We start from the raw sequence: 16,591 nt of genomic DNA on the forward strand, positions 1-16,591 counted from the left end.
TAAAGTATTCTTATGAAGAACTTCCTTGTGATTTTTACTTTCTTCCATTTTGAGTATGGATGCCTAAAATTGCTGGTAAATCAGGAATTAGTGTAGAGCTCTTGTGATCATGGATCAAGAATATTTGTATAGAGTAGAGCTGTTTGTTAACTTGAACAGCTTACTCTGGACTATTATTTGACTAAGAAATAAAGTATTATTTCAAAGTACTAATATATTTGGGTGATTTGCTGTTAGAGCCACCCTCCCTTAACCATCATACCTATAATGACCTTTTATTTCTATTCAGTGAATGATTTAACATCAACATTATGTGGACTTTTTTTTATACTGAAACTATTTTACTTACATTTTCTTACTTAATCCTCAGCAAGTCTAAGAGATAAAGATACCTACTTTTACCATGAATACCATAAAATTAAGAGAGGTTTTATTTTGGAGTCAGAAAATGTCAGGCTTAGAAGTAAATTTAGAACCCAAGATTTTCAAACAAAAAATGAAAGAAATTCTTTTTTTTCCCAGTTCTTTCAAAAGTGTCATTGTCTTATACCATTTTATTTCTATATAATATGCCATTTACTCTTACTAATGCTACTTTTCTATGTGATGAACTTGTACTATATTGAGATTATATGTAATTTTTAACCTATTAAGCAAACTAATATTTCTATTTCCATGTATTACATGTGGGTTCTTCCTACCTGAAATTCTCCTAATGTGTCACCTATTATCTGTAACAATGCTACTTTTACACCATAGCCTGCAGTGGTCAGCAGAGTTAGCCAGTTCATCAAAGGACAAAAGCACAGTCATTACATGCACTTTTCCTCTCTGCCTTTTAAGAAATGCCTGGATTCTAATACCTGTTATGGGAAGTTCCTTGTGTGTGCCAGGTGTCTGTTAGCCATGAGACCATGTCTGTTAAAGCATTCTCCTGGTGCACTGTTCAGCCAAAGGTTATGATTATGCCTCATAGAAATTTCACCCTCTGGATTTGTCTTTTTTAGAAACAGCTACATTTTAACTCCCAAGGCTCCATTTTAATTAAAGCCAAGCTTCCTTTCTCCCAGTAACCCTCTGCTCTTTATCTTGCATTTCACCATTTTATGGAAGGCATTTAATATTATTCTGTGCTTTGCTTACCCAGTTTGAGTTCTTTTTGAATGGTTTCAGAAGCAAAGTTTATAACTGGCCATTTTCAACCGTTCCAAGTTTAGGCAGGAGATTTCTTTACTGCCCCAAACTGCTAAAAATGTGAGAACTATAGTTAGATTTAGTTTGATTTATGATACAATGGTGTTTAATGTGTGAAATATAAAATTTAAAAATACTGTTCAGGTGACCTCCTGTTTGCTTGGGCAGTTTGTGATATTCTAGAAGTCTTATAATGGATCTAACATAATGGAAAGCACATATGGTAATTTTTTTAGAGACATAGAGCAACTTTATTCTATATAAATATTGTTGAGAATCCTTTCAAAGATGTACATGATACTTTTGTATTCCCAAAATATCTTGAGGCGGATAAATGTGACTACTCCATGGTTATTATAAAAACTATTAGTGATTGGGCTGGTAAAATAGGCAAATCAGTATTTCCAACAATATTTTTACCAAAGTATAATAAGAGTTAATATACTAATGATTTTAGCTATCAGTAAAACCCAGAGCAAACTTTAAAGGCCATTTATAAGACTGAAAAATCCAGAGTTTGATTGGGTCACTAAGCACTCCAGTCTCAATTTCATAAGTTTAACTAGACTGTTTTTGTGTGAATTTTATCTTTGTACTGGCTTTCTATAACGACTTCAAGCAAGAGCTAGTGCTCTCATTTCTTTTGCATCTTGGGGACAAGATACCCTGCATACCATACTTGGCTTCATTTGAATTTTACCCTCCCTAAACCACTCTGCCCCTGTACACACATACACCAGTGGCCACAGATGCAATATGTTTATTGGCTTAGATTACGTGTGTGTACCCATCACTGCAGCAAGGGAGCTGTGATTACCAAAATTAGCTTAAAAGAGTCAGTCCCATTGTTGGAATCTAGAGAAGTTGTGGCTGCTACCCATTGGTGAGGAACTGAAAAAGATGCGAGGAAGCAGAGAAATGGCAGCTAAATTAGGTACTATTACTGCTATCATCGTACTGAATCTGAAAACCTGAGAATCTGAAAATCTGAGAATCTGAAATTCAGCTAATTTAAATGAGTTGTCAGGCAATAAGTTTTAGAGCTAAGTCCAAAGACCACATTATTAATCAAGTCCTTCTTTATTTTAATTTTCTCTTGCTTTCAGAATTTATTAGAAAAAGAGAAAGAACAGAATAAATTAAATGTAATGCTATTTTTCAAAATAATCTTACTTTATTTTCCCTGTCTTTTGTATTATGGTGAGAAATAAGATGAATCCGGGTCATTATTACATAAGTAAATTGTAAGTACTTAATCATGGGTGTTGGGATTCTATTCAATAATAAATCATTCTGAGTTCTCAGTACAGTGGTATTTTTTTTTTGGTTGCTTGGTATTGAAAAATTGATAACAATAATTAAATTGATAATAGCAAACAATTTATAGAACTTAGTATTTTCCAGGTGTTGCTCTTTGTGCTTCATATATTATGTTTTTCACTTGGTATACACTATGAAGTAGTATATTATTAAGTAAGTACAGACTAAGCTTCTGAAAAAAACAACAACAAAATTACATGACCTGAAGAAGACAGGCATTTTTTCCTCTTGTTCAAAAACTCTGGCTGGAGATATAGGCCCTACTCTGTGTCATCACACAGACACCCAGAGCAGGGCAATGGTTCTGACATCCTCATAGGCAGCTTCCATTTCTCCATCATATGCATCTGCTTCAGTTATTACTGATTTCTCACTAATTAACAGAGGCAAACAGAAAAAAAAAGGCAAGTTACCTGTCTTTAAGGGGAGATCTAGAAATAATTCTCGTTGCTTTTTCTATACTATTGATCTGAATTCAGCCACATATGATTACACCTAGTTGCAAGGAAACCTATGAATTTAACTCTGGGGGATATTCATATGATCAGCAAAAACTCAGATTTCTACTAAGTAAGAGAGTCAAAAGGGATATTGTTATGGTTTGGATGTGAGATGTCCCCCGGAGTTCATGGGTGAAACAATGCAAGAATACTCAGAGCTGAAATGACTGGGTTATGAGAGCCTTAATGAATTCAGTGCATTAATCCTCTGATGGGATTAACTGTGAGTGGTGACTGAAGGTGGGTAGTGTGTGGCTGGAAGAGGCGGGTCACTGGGGTTCTGCCTTTTAGGTGTATATTTGTTGAACTGAGCTTAGTCTCTCTCTTTTGCTTTCTAATTTTCATGTGAACCACTTTCCTATACCACACTATTCCACAAAGTGATATTCTCACTTCAAGCTCAGAGAAATAGAGCCTGCTGCCTCTGAATAAAAACCTCTGCATCCATGAGCCCCCAAATAACCCTTTTCTCCTCTAAAATTGTTTTTGTCAGGTCTTTCAGTCACAGCAGCAAAAACGTTGACTAAAACAGGTATTATGCACTCATTTTTTTTGGGGGGGTATTGGGGATTGAACTCAGGGGCCCTGGGCCACTGAGCCACTGAGCCACTGAGCCATATCCCCAGCCCTATTTTTTGTCTTTCATTTTGAGACAGAGTCTCACTGAGTTGCTTAGTATCTCACTTTTGCTAAGGATGGCTTTGAACTCAAGATCCTCCTGCCTCAGCCTCCTGAGCTGCTGGGACTTTATACCAAGCTGCACCTGGCTTTATGCACTAATATTATGCACTAAAAATGTCATTATTGTAGTTTATAGATGAAGTAACAATCCCACATGATGTACATGATACTTTTGTTATGCTCTAAGTATATTACATTCTCTGGTGCTCTGATATGTCACAGGAGATAATGTCCAGCATTTTTCGTCTTAATTTCTTTTGGTCATTTCCCTTCAAAGTTTGCTAGGGAATCAATGACTTTTGAATCTGATGTCAAAAGAGCCAATCAGCTTTCAAGTGATATTATTTCCCCAGTTAATCCACTAGTAGTCATTTATTTACCCAATCATTCACCCATTTTGTAAATCTTTGTTCCCTAATTAATATGTTTCTTCTATGGGATATGAAAAATTAAGTCACAGTCACTATCCTTGAAGAATTTTAATATTTTTGGACATATGACATACATACCTTATCAATTAAATATATAAAAATTTAGATATGGTTTACTAAATATTTAGAAATAATTCAGTTATTTCCAAAAAAAGATAAAGAATTGGATATTACTTTTAATTATCATCTTTAGAGAATGACTCCAGGAGATGGTTGGAATATATATTATTTATGGTCAAACAATGGTAAGAAAATAAAAATGGGAGAGGAAATTTGTGGATCGTAAAGGTGGAATCTCCAAACAACATCATAATTGGGAAAGAGAAAATTTTGTTGGAAAATTAGTGAATAAAGAAGCAGGTTACAATAGAGATTTCTGTTATGGGGCAGGAGGCATGGGCACTTTACATGGTGGTTTGCAACAGGAATTCAGATTTGAAAAGCCTAGGTAAGTTATGGTTATTCTTATTTTGTTCTACTGAAGGCATTTATAAATCACTTATATGTTGAAAGTGAGCTCAGTAGTTCATATTTGACTCCAACATTGTTTCTTTTCCTTTTGTGATTGGTAAACTTAAGTGGTAGATATAATGAACATTTGTAGTTATGGCTCCTAATTTCTTATTTCAGAAGAATTGGGATTATTCCTATTAGATGATAGAAATATAAGTTAGTGGGAAGGGTGGGTTTTTGTTCTTGTTTTTAGTTAATAGTTTTTCTGGCTTTATCCACTTACTTGAAATCTTTCTTGATATATAATTCACATACATAAAATATGTGCACTTAAAGTATATTTTTGAATTTTTTTCAAGGGGATACTGAGGATTGAACTTGGGGGCACTCAACCACTGAGCCATATCCCTGAGGATTTGGCATTTGTATTTATTTATTTATTTATTTTTTAAATTAATTTTTATTGTAGGTTGTTCAAAACATTACATAGTTCTTGATATATCATATTTCACACTTTGATTCAAGTGGGATATGAACTCCCATTTTTACCCCGTATACAGATTGCAGAATCACATCAGTTGCACTACCATTGATTTACATATTGCCATTCTGGTGTCTGTTGTATTCTGCTGCCTTTCCTATCCTCTACTATCCCCCCTCCCCCCTCCCCTCCCCCCTCTTCTCTCTCTACCCCCTCTACTGTAATTCATTTCTCCCCCTTGTATTTTTTTCCCTTTCCCCTCACTTCCTCTTGTATGTAATTTTGTATACCCCTGAGGGTCTCCTTCCATTTACATGCAATTTCCCTTCTCTCTCCCTTTCCCTCCCACCTCTCATCCCTGTTTAATGTTAATCTTCTTCTCATGCTCTTCATCCCTACACTGTTCTTAGTTACTCTCCTTATATCAAAGAAGACATTTGGCATTTGTTTTTAAGGGATTGGCTAGCTTCACTTAGCATAATCTGCTCTAATGCCATCCATTTCCCTCCAAATTCTATGATTTTGTCATTTTTTAATGCAGAGTAATACTCCATTGTGTATAAATGCCACATTTTTTTTATCCATTCGTCTATTGAAGGGCATCTAGGTTGGTTCCACAGTCTTGCTATTGTGAATTGTGCTACTATGAACATGGATGTAGCAGTGTCCCTATAGTGTGCTCTTTTTAGGTCTTTAGGGAATAGACCGAGTAGGGGAATAGCTGGATCAAATGGTGGTTCCATTCCGAGCTTTCCAAGAAATCTCCATACTGCTTTCCAAATTGGCTGCACCAATTTGCAGTCCCACCAGCAATGTACAAGAGTACCCTTTTCCCCACATCCTCGCCAGCACTTGTTGTTGTTTGACTTCCTAATGGCTGCCAATCTTACTGGAGTGAGATGGTATCTTAGGGTGGTTTTGATTTGCATTTCTCTGACTGCTAGAGATGGTGAGCATTTTTTCATATACTTGTTGATTGATTGTATGTCCTCCTTGAGAAATTTCTGTTCAGGTCCTTGGCCCATTTGTTGATTGGGTTATTTGTTATCTTATTGTCTAATTTTTTTTAGTTCTTTGTATATTCTGGATATTAGGGCTCTGTCTGAAGTGTGAGGAGTAAAGATTTGTTCCCAGGACGTAGGCTCCCTATTTACCTCTCTTATTGTTTCTTTTGCTGAGAAAAAACTTTTTAGTTTGAGTAAGTCCCATTTGTTGATTCTAGTTATTAACACTTTTGCTATGGGTGTCCTATTGAGGAATTTGGAGCCAGACCCCACAGTATGTAGATCATAGACCCTGTCTCTAAATACAAATGCCAAGAAGAAAAAGTTGGCATTTGAATTTAGAGACAGGGTCTCACTGAATTGCTCAGTGCCTCTCTGTTGCTGAAGCTGGCTTTGAATTCATAATATTCCTATCTCAGCCTCTCAAGCCACTGGGACTACAGGTGTATACCACCATGCCCAGCCCTTTCAATGGTTTTAGGGTAATCACAGAGTCATATAACCGTCATGTTTTCTCTATTCTACTCCCTACCCTAATCAGTCATTTATCATTTTAAAATATTCTGTCACTATGGATTCGCCAACTTTGAGCTTTCTGTATTTAAAAAGAAAAAAAAAATACAGGATCTGTGTTCATTTACAAGTGGCTTTTCAAAATTCTTCCATGTTGTAAAATGTATCAATCAGTACTTCATCATTTATTGTTGAAAAATAACTGTAGGGTTATAATGCATGTTGTTTTTCCATTCACAATTGATGGAAATTTGGATAGTTTTAGGTTTGGGTTATTAAAAAATTACTGCAAATATGGTTTAAGAATGTGGTTTGGTGGTATAGTGTTGATACAGCATGCATAATGCCTTGTGTTTGATACCCAGCACCACAAAAAATTAATAAAAGAAAGGAAGAATAACTACTGTAAATATGAACATAATGTTTGTGGTTTTCGCTTGTGTTTTGATTTTCTTTGGTGTGAATCTCAGTGAAATTGAGTTTTATATGAATTTTTATATTTAATATTTAGTGTTCCAACTTGGCTACTTTGTTTAATAATTTCATCATGTATACATGAGAGTTTTAAGGAAACCAGCCGTTCTCTATTAAAAAATATACTATTTCCACTTTGATAATCTTCCATATTTTTTGTTTTTCAAAATTTACAACCTCCTTGATTGGTTCCCTCTGACTATCTGAAATATAATTAAAATATAAATAGTTTCTAATAGTAAACACTCTTATGAATATTAACAATTACATAGTAACAGATGAGAAAGTCTTATATAGCAATAGGAATGTATGTGCTCACCTACATTTCTATTATTATTATATATAAAGGGTTTTATGGTATTTGGATTTTGTCTGATGAGAACAGAACTGTGGTATATTCCACATAAGAAAATAATAAAACATTTTCTGTATTTCAGTTATAGTGACTTTTCTTTTTGTTAAGTTTTGGAACCTTTTAAAAGTCTCCATTATTAGTTGCAAAAGAAATATTTGTAGCTACCTACATTTGAAAGCCATCTCCTTTACTATAACATACACTACAAAAGTGAAAATTGTATTTCTAGAATTTGAATCATTACTTTAAAAAGAGATTACTAGACTATTAATTTTAAAAATGTTATTAGATATTTGGAAGTTGGAATAATGCAGAAATTTACCTGTATAATATTGTAGTATCCATTAAACTTACTAAGCTCTTTAATTGTTACTTTTGAAATGATTTATAATTTTTCACCAGTGACAAAGTTTTCTTCTAATTAAAATATTTTCAGTGTAATGAAATTTCACAGCTAGTGTTTTGAAATATTGAACCAGCAAACAATTATGAGAAACATGAAAATAGAATAAACTAATATTGAAAAACTTATGGATGAAATAATGACATTCATTCATGTAAAATATATGAATCTGCACAGGGTTTACAGATTTTATTCTACATAATTCAATTGTATTGCCAAAATCAACTGTTTGGATGCATGTTTCATGTGTGAATTTCTCCTTTGGCTGGCACACTGCTACATGGAAATATAAGGGTTTGAGTAAACAACTATAATTTGGAATAAGAGACTAGACAAGCCCATTGAGTGGTGGTGCTTGGCCCAAATTCAGAATTCCCAGCAACCTCCCATTGTTGAAAGGAGCAGAAAGGGTAAGTGACTGGGCCACCAATCTGCTTTGTGTGGGCCTTAGAGGTGTGGACATGAAAGCTAAAACAAGCATTGAAAATAGCTGGTTGTTTGTGCCACTATGGTTGCTAAGCTTACCATCTGTGTTCTGTAGTTTTGTGTTTCTAAACAAATGGAAAATCAGAATGTAATAACCCCTTGGACAGAGTGTCTCCTACAACCATGTGACTTTGTTTCATTTATCAAGCAAGGGTTTTATTTTGCTTTTAATTAGTCAAGAAGTGGAGGTTTTTTAAAAACATTTTGTTTTCACTCATTTACTATCTATACAAGAGGCTTTACCTTCTTTTTTCAAAATGCATTTTGCTCTGGTAAGAACATTTAACATGAATTTGCCTTTTAACACATTTTCAGAAATAGACTGTATGCATAATATTGTACGGATCTTTAAACTTATTCATCTTATTTCACTTCTGATTTGATTAGTTACTTATCTACTTTCCCTTCCCACCAGTCTGTGGCAATCACTATTCTTCTTTTTGATTCTATAAATTTGATTATTTTTGATATCTCATATAAATACATTCATAAAGAATTTGTCTTTCTATGGACTGGCTTATTTTATTTAGGATAATATCTTCAAGTTTCATCTATATTGTTGCATAATTTCTTCTTTAGGGCTGAATAACATTTCATTATATGTGTATGCTACATTTTCTTTATATATTTTTCTGTCAATGTTAGATTTTTTTCCTTCTATTGCAAATAATGTGGCAAAATATGAATGGCAATTTTTAAGGGGATACAAAAAAATATAACAAAAAGCACAGAAGTAATTCAAAAGTTTATTGAGAACCACAAAAGACCATGAATTCATATCAGTCTTGAGAAAAAATAAAGATAGAGGCCTCACACTTCCTGATTTCAAAATATATCATAAAGCTGCAGTAATTAAAACTGGCATGAAGACAGATACAGGCCATCAGAGCAAAACTTATCATAAATAAATCAACTTACCTACAGTCCACTGATCTCAGTACCAAGACTACACAATAGGGAGAGGACAACCTCTTCAACAAATGTTGGGAAATCTGGACATTGTGTGCAAACGAATAAAATTGAATTTGTGCCATACACAAAATTCAACACAAAATGGTTAAAGACTTCACACCTGAAGCTGTAAACTCCTAGAACACATGGAGGAAAAGCTTTATTCTGTGCCCTTGGCAATGATTGCATGGATATGACACCAAGAACACACACAACAAAAAATAAATGTGGGAATGCATCAGACTAAATTGCCATACATGGCACAGTGAAATCAACCTGCTAATGATAATGGTATGTTTCAAATTTGACAGATTAAACAGAATATCACTCAGGAATAAAATGAAACTCTATTAACATCACATTAAGGATGAATCTCAAAATGATTATGCTAAATCAAAGACCCTAGAAAATAAAACTAAGTATTGTATGACTCCTTGTATGGAAAACTATAAAGTTAATGTATATTGATGAAAAGGAAATTAGTAGTTACCTACAAATGTGGTTGGGAGTCAGGGAAAATGAGAAGATGGATTATAAAAAGACTTGTGGTAAGAATTAGAGATAATGGATATGTCTTTTTATCTTGATTGCAAAAATGTTTATATGAGTATAAACACGGTAAAACTCAAAAGATTGTTTCATAAAAGTGAAATTTGCTGTAAATCACTCACCCAGTAAAGCAACAGTAAATAAAAAGTGGGCATGGTGGTGCACACCTGTAATCCCAGCCACTTAGGAAGCTGAGGCAGGAGGATGGCAAGTTTGAGACCAGCCTCTGCAATTTAGTGAGAACTCCAGTAACTCAGCAAGACTCTGTCTCAAAACAAAAATTTAAAAGGACTGGGGATGTAGCTCAGTGGTAAAGCACCTTGAGAGAGAGAATATCTTTTTTGTAGATGGATACAACACAATGCCTTTATATTTATGTGGTTCTGAGGATCGAACCCGAGTCCCACGCATGCTAGGTGAGCACTCTTCAGCTGAGCCACAATCCCAGCCCCAAGACAAAAAATATTTTAAAAGCATATATTCAATAATGGGTCAATATGTAAAACATACTTAAAAAAATACAGGTTTGTAGCTAAAAAAAATTACCTAATGAATATTGGGCAAAGGGCTTGAATGGACATTTCTCAAGAAAATATACAAATCTCTGAGAAATGTTCAGTGTTACTAATCATCTGAAAATATCGGATAAAGACTATAGTTGTTGCTATGGATGTGTAGAAACTCTGGAACCCCTATAAACTGTTGTTGGGAATGCAAAATGATGTAGTCACTATGGTAAACATTATGGGAATTCTCAAAAAGTAGAGTTATTATATAATCCAGAAATTCTTGCAGTTAATTATTCTGAAGAAGTGAAATCAAGTTCTTAAATCAGTATTAGAGATGTCTTTCTACTTTGAAAGGTTATGGAATCTCTAGAGGTATTTTTTCATCTTGAATTGAATATGGCACCTTTATGTGGTTTCCTATGCCAGGTGCAGAGAAATTGTGATGCTATGAAATACTATACATAGTATAAAAATTAGAATTTATTAAAGGAAATCAAAATGCATGTTTTCTCTTATAAGTTCAAATAAGTTTTTGAATCATTTTAAACAAGAAGTGTCAATATTATTTTGGGTAAGTTATAATCAGCTTTTCTGATCTTCCAGGTAAAAAGATCAGATCTCTGAAGTGCCACACATAGAAGTTAAAGAATATGGTGTGACATTTGTTAGGCACTTTTTTTTTTGCTTTGCACCTGCTCTTCCAGAATGATGAGATTGTAAGGTGCTTGAGAAAATGGTTTGGTCCCTATAAAAAAAATGAAATTACCTAGATTAAGTTTAGACCCTTGAAATGACCTTGAAGGAGGAGTAGAAGAATCCAATACCTGACAGAATTTCAGCAACACATTTCATACTTTTTCAGTGGTGAATTCAAAACAATGAAATTCCATACTAGGTTTTCTTGTCAATTTTAAAAACAAATATTTGCCACACTGATCTTATTTAATAATTGGATTTATTTCAGAACAAATGGCTACAGGTTCATGCTAATTATTTGTAAGATTGTCTTTGAAATTACTCTTATGAACCCCAGGATTGTGAAGAAAAAGCACAGTGCTTTCCTGTATTTGAAGTAAAGTCATATATGTCAATTAGATTTTCAAGTCTCATGATTTTATTACTAATAAACAATAACAATAAAAAGAAACTAGCAGTAACAGTGGGCCCGTTATCTAAAAAGAATATTTATTTCCAAGTCTAACCCCAGAACTAGTTTTCTATTTCTTCAGCATTTATAAGAACATGGTACCTGAGTCAGTTTCCACTGTGGCCAATAAATGAGAGGTATTGATGACAATAAAAATGTTACAAGTCTTTTCAAATTCTGACATTTTCATAACCATGACCAATCACATACCACTGTAAAGTTATATTTCTTTATATATCTCTGATTGAGGTTTATCTTAGACATGATTATTATATATGGATACAAAAGGTTATTCCTACTTTATAAAAGGATTTTTATGCACACAAAGATAAGGGAGGAAAATGAAGCCTCAAAAGAAAAGAAATGGAGCATAATCCACATCTTAACATAAATGCTGATGTAGAAATGAAATATTCTCATTTCTAATGACAGATTCAACCATTAATAGGTTGGAACAAGTATTAGCTGATGGTGTAGTACTTCTCTTTGGTGTCTTGATGAAGGTTGACATTTTTGACATTAAGGGTTAATTAGTTGCCACTCAGAATGAGGTCACAAATGGCTAATTGCACCTTCAGCTAGGTAATTACTGTCATGTATCAAATTCTCATTCCATGTAATTATACAGGAATCAGGTGCTCTGACTGCTCACCTAGGGATACCTTTGCCTTCCAAGTCCTCTCTGTGGGAATTCCAAAGTTTTACATAGGAGGTGAATTCACTTGCAATTTGACCTGATTATTAACTTGATATTCAGAAGATTCCATGCCACCCTTTAAAATCTTGGTCCTAAGAATGTCATCCAGTTCCAATTTAATGTTTTGGGCTTCTCTGATTCTGTAATTTTGCTGCTGTCAGCTCCTATATTCCTGATAGAAGTTTAGATATTCATTAATTTATCTGGCCTGTTCCAAACCTTCATCTTCTTTCCCCAAAATAACTGCTGAAGCTTATCATCAACATTTATACAAAATGTCTGGGTGCCTCTTAAATAAAGAATCAGAAGCAGGGCATAGGTGTATGAAATCAAGCTTTCTCCTGAAGTGATTCTATAAGCATTGGGACTGACCAGTGCCTTGGTTTTGCATCATTACTCAGATAAAAATAAAGTAGTTTAGATATTTTGTGAGGAATAGGACCTAATACTTGTGAATTTATCCTTCTCCTCACATCCCTGGAATACACTCCTAAGGTAGAGTGGTGATTAATGTAGCTGTTTTTATATTCTCTAATCTGAAGCGGCAGTCAATATTAATAGTTAGAAACATTAGGTTCTGCACTAATAGTGTTACTCCCTCATTAACCAAGCCATTTAAATATCCCATAGGGCCATTGAATTCTGAAGTTTATAGGTAGGCCAATCAGCACCCTGTCTCTGGCTTGAAAAGTGGAAAAACACCTTGATTCGGTTCAGTTGAACTGAACTGTATATGAACAGAATAGCATATTTGTGTATATTTATATGCACATATACTTGAGTGTTATGACAAAAGCTTCATTTGTGTTTTGTAATTAAAATAGCTGATATGTGATATTAGAGCTGTGTACATTCACAATTTGTGGAAAAGTCAAGCTATATGCACATAATTTCTAAGAATAAAAAATTTTCTGTGTCTAATAATATATTTCTAACACACTACTTAGAACTCCCACAGAAGATATTGACAGCAGTTTCATAAATGTGTTTCAAGTCTGAGTCCATTGGGGATGTAAAATAGAATTATTTCCCTGAGTTCTAATCTCTGCTCCTTTTATAGCTACACATAGTGACTAACATCTATATTTCAGAATTTATAAAGAATTTTTAATGTTATTCAATTCTTATTATAATTTGGTGAGGAAGGTCTTTTATAAATATGACATATTTTACAAGTGGAATATAGTAATAAGGTGCCAAATTTCCTGTTTCCAAATATATATTTTTCACAATGAGAAAAAACATTTTTAATTAAAGTATTCTGAAATCCCTGATCTAAATTCCTAGTCTAAAATTGCAGTTTTGTTACACGTTTGCTATATCAACAATTGGTATTTGTTACTTTTAATTTGTTATTGAATAATATTAAGCAGAAAACTGTAAAATAAAGTAGGTCTTAGATTATGCTCTTTTTCTGATTGAACATGTAAGAAATTTCTGCATATTTTCCAGGAAACAATCTCCTGGATTTTCACTGGAATGCATATTGGGAAAGATGCCAATGATCTAGGGCTCTTGAGGACAAACACCATCCATCTTGATGTGAAAATTCTTATCAGTTTCTCATTCTAGCCAACTGCACCCCTAACTTTCTAGCACACAGGAATAGAAACTTGGAAGTTGTGTGTAAGCTCTCTGAAGCTCACATTTTAGTAGGAGAAACAGACATAAACAATAAGTCATTCAATTAATTATTTAAGCACATTTGCAAAAAGCACTCCAGAGGAAAAAATGAATGGTAATAAGAGATCACACAGCAGAGATGGGTGATTGGGTTTAGGAAAATGTCACTGAGGAAGGGGGATCTCACCTGAGATCTTAAGGACAACCAGAGGAAGATGGTGAAAATAAACATCTGGGTTAAGGAAACAGCAAGTATAAAAAGCCTGCAGTTAGGTGAAAAGCATATGGAAGAGAATACAAAGAGAGGGAAAGAGTGGCCACAGATGAAGTGGTAAATTACTAAAATCACATTAGGTCTTAAGTCATTTTAAAGACTTCAGCATTTATTCAAAACTTAGTGGAAAGCATTCGACTAATTTTAAACAGAGAGAATTATGTCCATATCTTTGAAAGATGACTGTGGACACAGCTGTGAGTCAACTTCTGGAAACCAGAAGAGAGGTGATGGTAGCTTCAGTATGAAAATAGACAATGGGAGGGAAGGGATAAGACTGGTATTTAAGAGATGGATTTAGCAGGATACACTTATCAATTGGATGTGGAGTGAGAATGTAAGAGCATTCTGAAAAGTCTCCCATATACTGGGCATTGGACCTGGGCAGATCATAGTGCTATCACCAGTGAAGTGCAGAATGGTCAGGGACCAGGGCAAAGGAGTTGGGATTAGAAAGGGGGATACTGAGTGAAGTTCTGGATATCCTATGTTACCTACACTATTAGACAATTAGGGATGAGAATAAATAGACGAATGTGCAGGTCCTGTGCTCATTTTACTGTAATTTCAATACTTCAAAAATAGTGATCATTGGCAAGTAATGATGAAATGATTCCTAATAAAATACCAAAGTATTTCAAGATTTGGGAAAATAAGATGCCCAAAACCTATATGTTAGCCATATTAAAGTTTCAGTAGACCTTTAGGATAATTGCAAGGAAAAAAATGAGTTTAATTTTTTAAAAATTAATATTCTATTTGTTTTTTTTTGGGGGGGGAAAGACCTCTAAGATTAGATAATTGTATTAATCCTTTCAAATATATGAAACTGCTGAAAAGAAACAAAAATCTAAAATAGTATTCAAAGTAGATGTTAAAACAAGGATTAAAGGGTGCTTTTACTTTGTTTTTAAGTTTTTATGTATATTTTAGTAATTAGAAAATTGAGCTATTTTAAAGGTATAGGTCAGTGATTTTTATTAAATTTATAGATGTATAAACATTACTAAAATCCAGTTTTAGAGCATTTGTAGCATGTAAAATTATTTCCTTGTGTTATTTGTAGTCAAAGTCAATTTGCTAACAAGACCAGGCAACCACTGATTTACTTTCTAACTCTCTCTCTCTCTCTCTCTCTCTCTCTCTCTCTCTCTATTTAAATGGGGCTGAGGATTGAACCCAGAGCCTTGAACATATGAGGCAAGCACTCTACCAACTGAGTTATATCCCCAACCCTCCTGTATTTTTATTGTCTGGAAATTTTATAAAAAATAAAATTAATATAGCATATCAGATGTCTTCTTTCAACTAACATAATACTTTTGAAATTCAGCCATGTTGTTGCATTTGTCAGTCTTTCATAACTTTTATTGTTGAGTTGTGTTCCAATGTGTTTGTAGACCACATTTTTGTTTTGTTTGTTTGTTTTTCCACCATTGAATTGTTTCCATTTAGTTTTGTTTATTTTCATAACTGTGACCAGAAGCTCTTGTCCTTTGCCTAATCTAGGTTCTTAGAGTTTTAAGATAAATTTTGAAATTATATAGTCCTCAAATTTTGTTCTTCATTTTCAAAATTAGTTTAAATTTAGTTCTTTTGCATTTCCATGAACATGTTAGAATTAAATTATTTTTACAAATAAAGCTTGACAGAATTTTGATAAAGATTTTTTTAAATTTATAGATCATTTTGTAAACATTTTCAGTTTAACAATATTGCATATTCCTATTCATGAACATGGGGCATTGTACCATTTATTTAGATAAATTATATTTTTTTCAACAATGTTTTGTTGTTCAGGTCTAAACTTTATACATTTTTGTTACATTTAAACCTATGTCTTTAATTATTTTTCATACTGTGGAAATTTTTTTTTTAAGTTCACGTTCAGATTAGCCACATTGCAACTCGAATCCTCATGGGTCCCACATGAGTTAGCTGAATCCCCTCTCTGTTCATAAACTGAACTTGGGTCTTCAGCTGGTGAAATGATCCTCATCTTAAGCTTTGGTCCCTTTCTAAACTTGCAGGTTGTTGGCATAATCCAATTCCTTGATGTTATAGTTTATAATTCTGAGTTCCCCATTTTCTTATTGGCTATAAGCAGAAGGTCACTCTTAACACCTAGAAGGCTGCCCCTTTCTAACTGCAGTTTACAACAGAGTTGTCACTCTTTTCCTCAAGGCCAACAGGAACCATCACTTTGGATTCTCCTTCTACTACCAACTGGAAATATCTCTGCTTTGAAAGGGTTTGTGGATTACGGCCATCCTACCTGGTTATACTATGTATTTTAAATTCAACTGATTTGAGACCTAAATTACATCCTATAAAATCCATTCATGCAAAGATTTAAATTATTGCTTGAACAATGAGATTAGGAAATTTTGAGGTAAGGACTCATTAAACTTCTGCCTACCAAACCACTCATAGTGGTCTCATGAAATGAGTTTAGAGGCATTCCTATTTCTATATTTAATAAAAACATTTGTGTAAAATTGATATTTTTCTTTTTAAAATATTTGATAGAATTTACCAGTAAAGTT

Source organism: Callospermophilus lateralis, unplaced genomic scaffold, assembly GCF_048772815.1.
Source record: "Callospermophilus lateralis isolate mCalLat2 unplaced genomic scaffold, mCalLat2.hap1 Scaffold_44, whole genome shotgun sequence".
Classification (NCBI taxonomy): Eukaryota; Metazoa; Chordata; class Mammalia; order Rodentia; family Sciuridae; genus Callospermophilus; species Callospermophilus lateralis.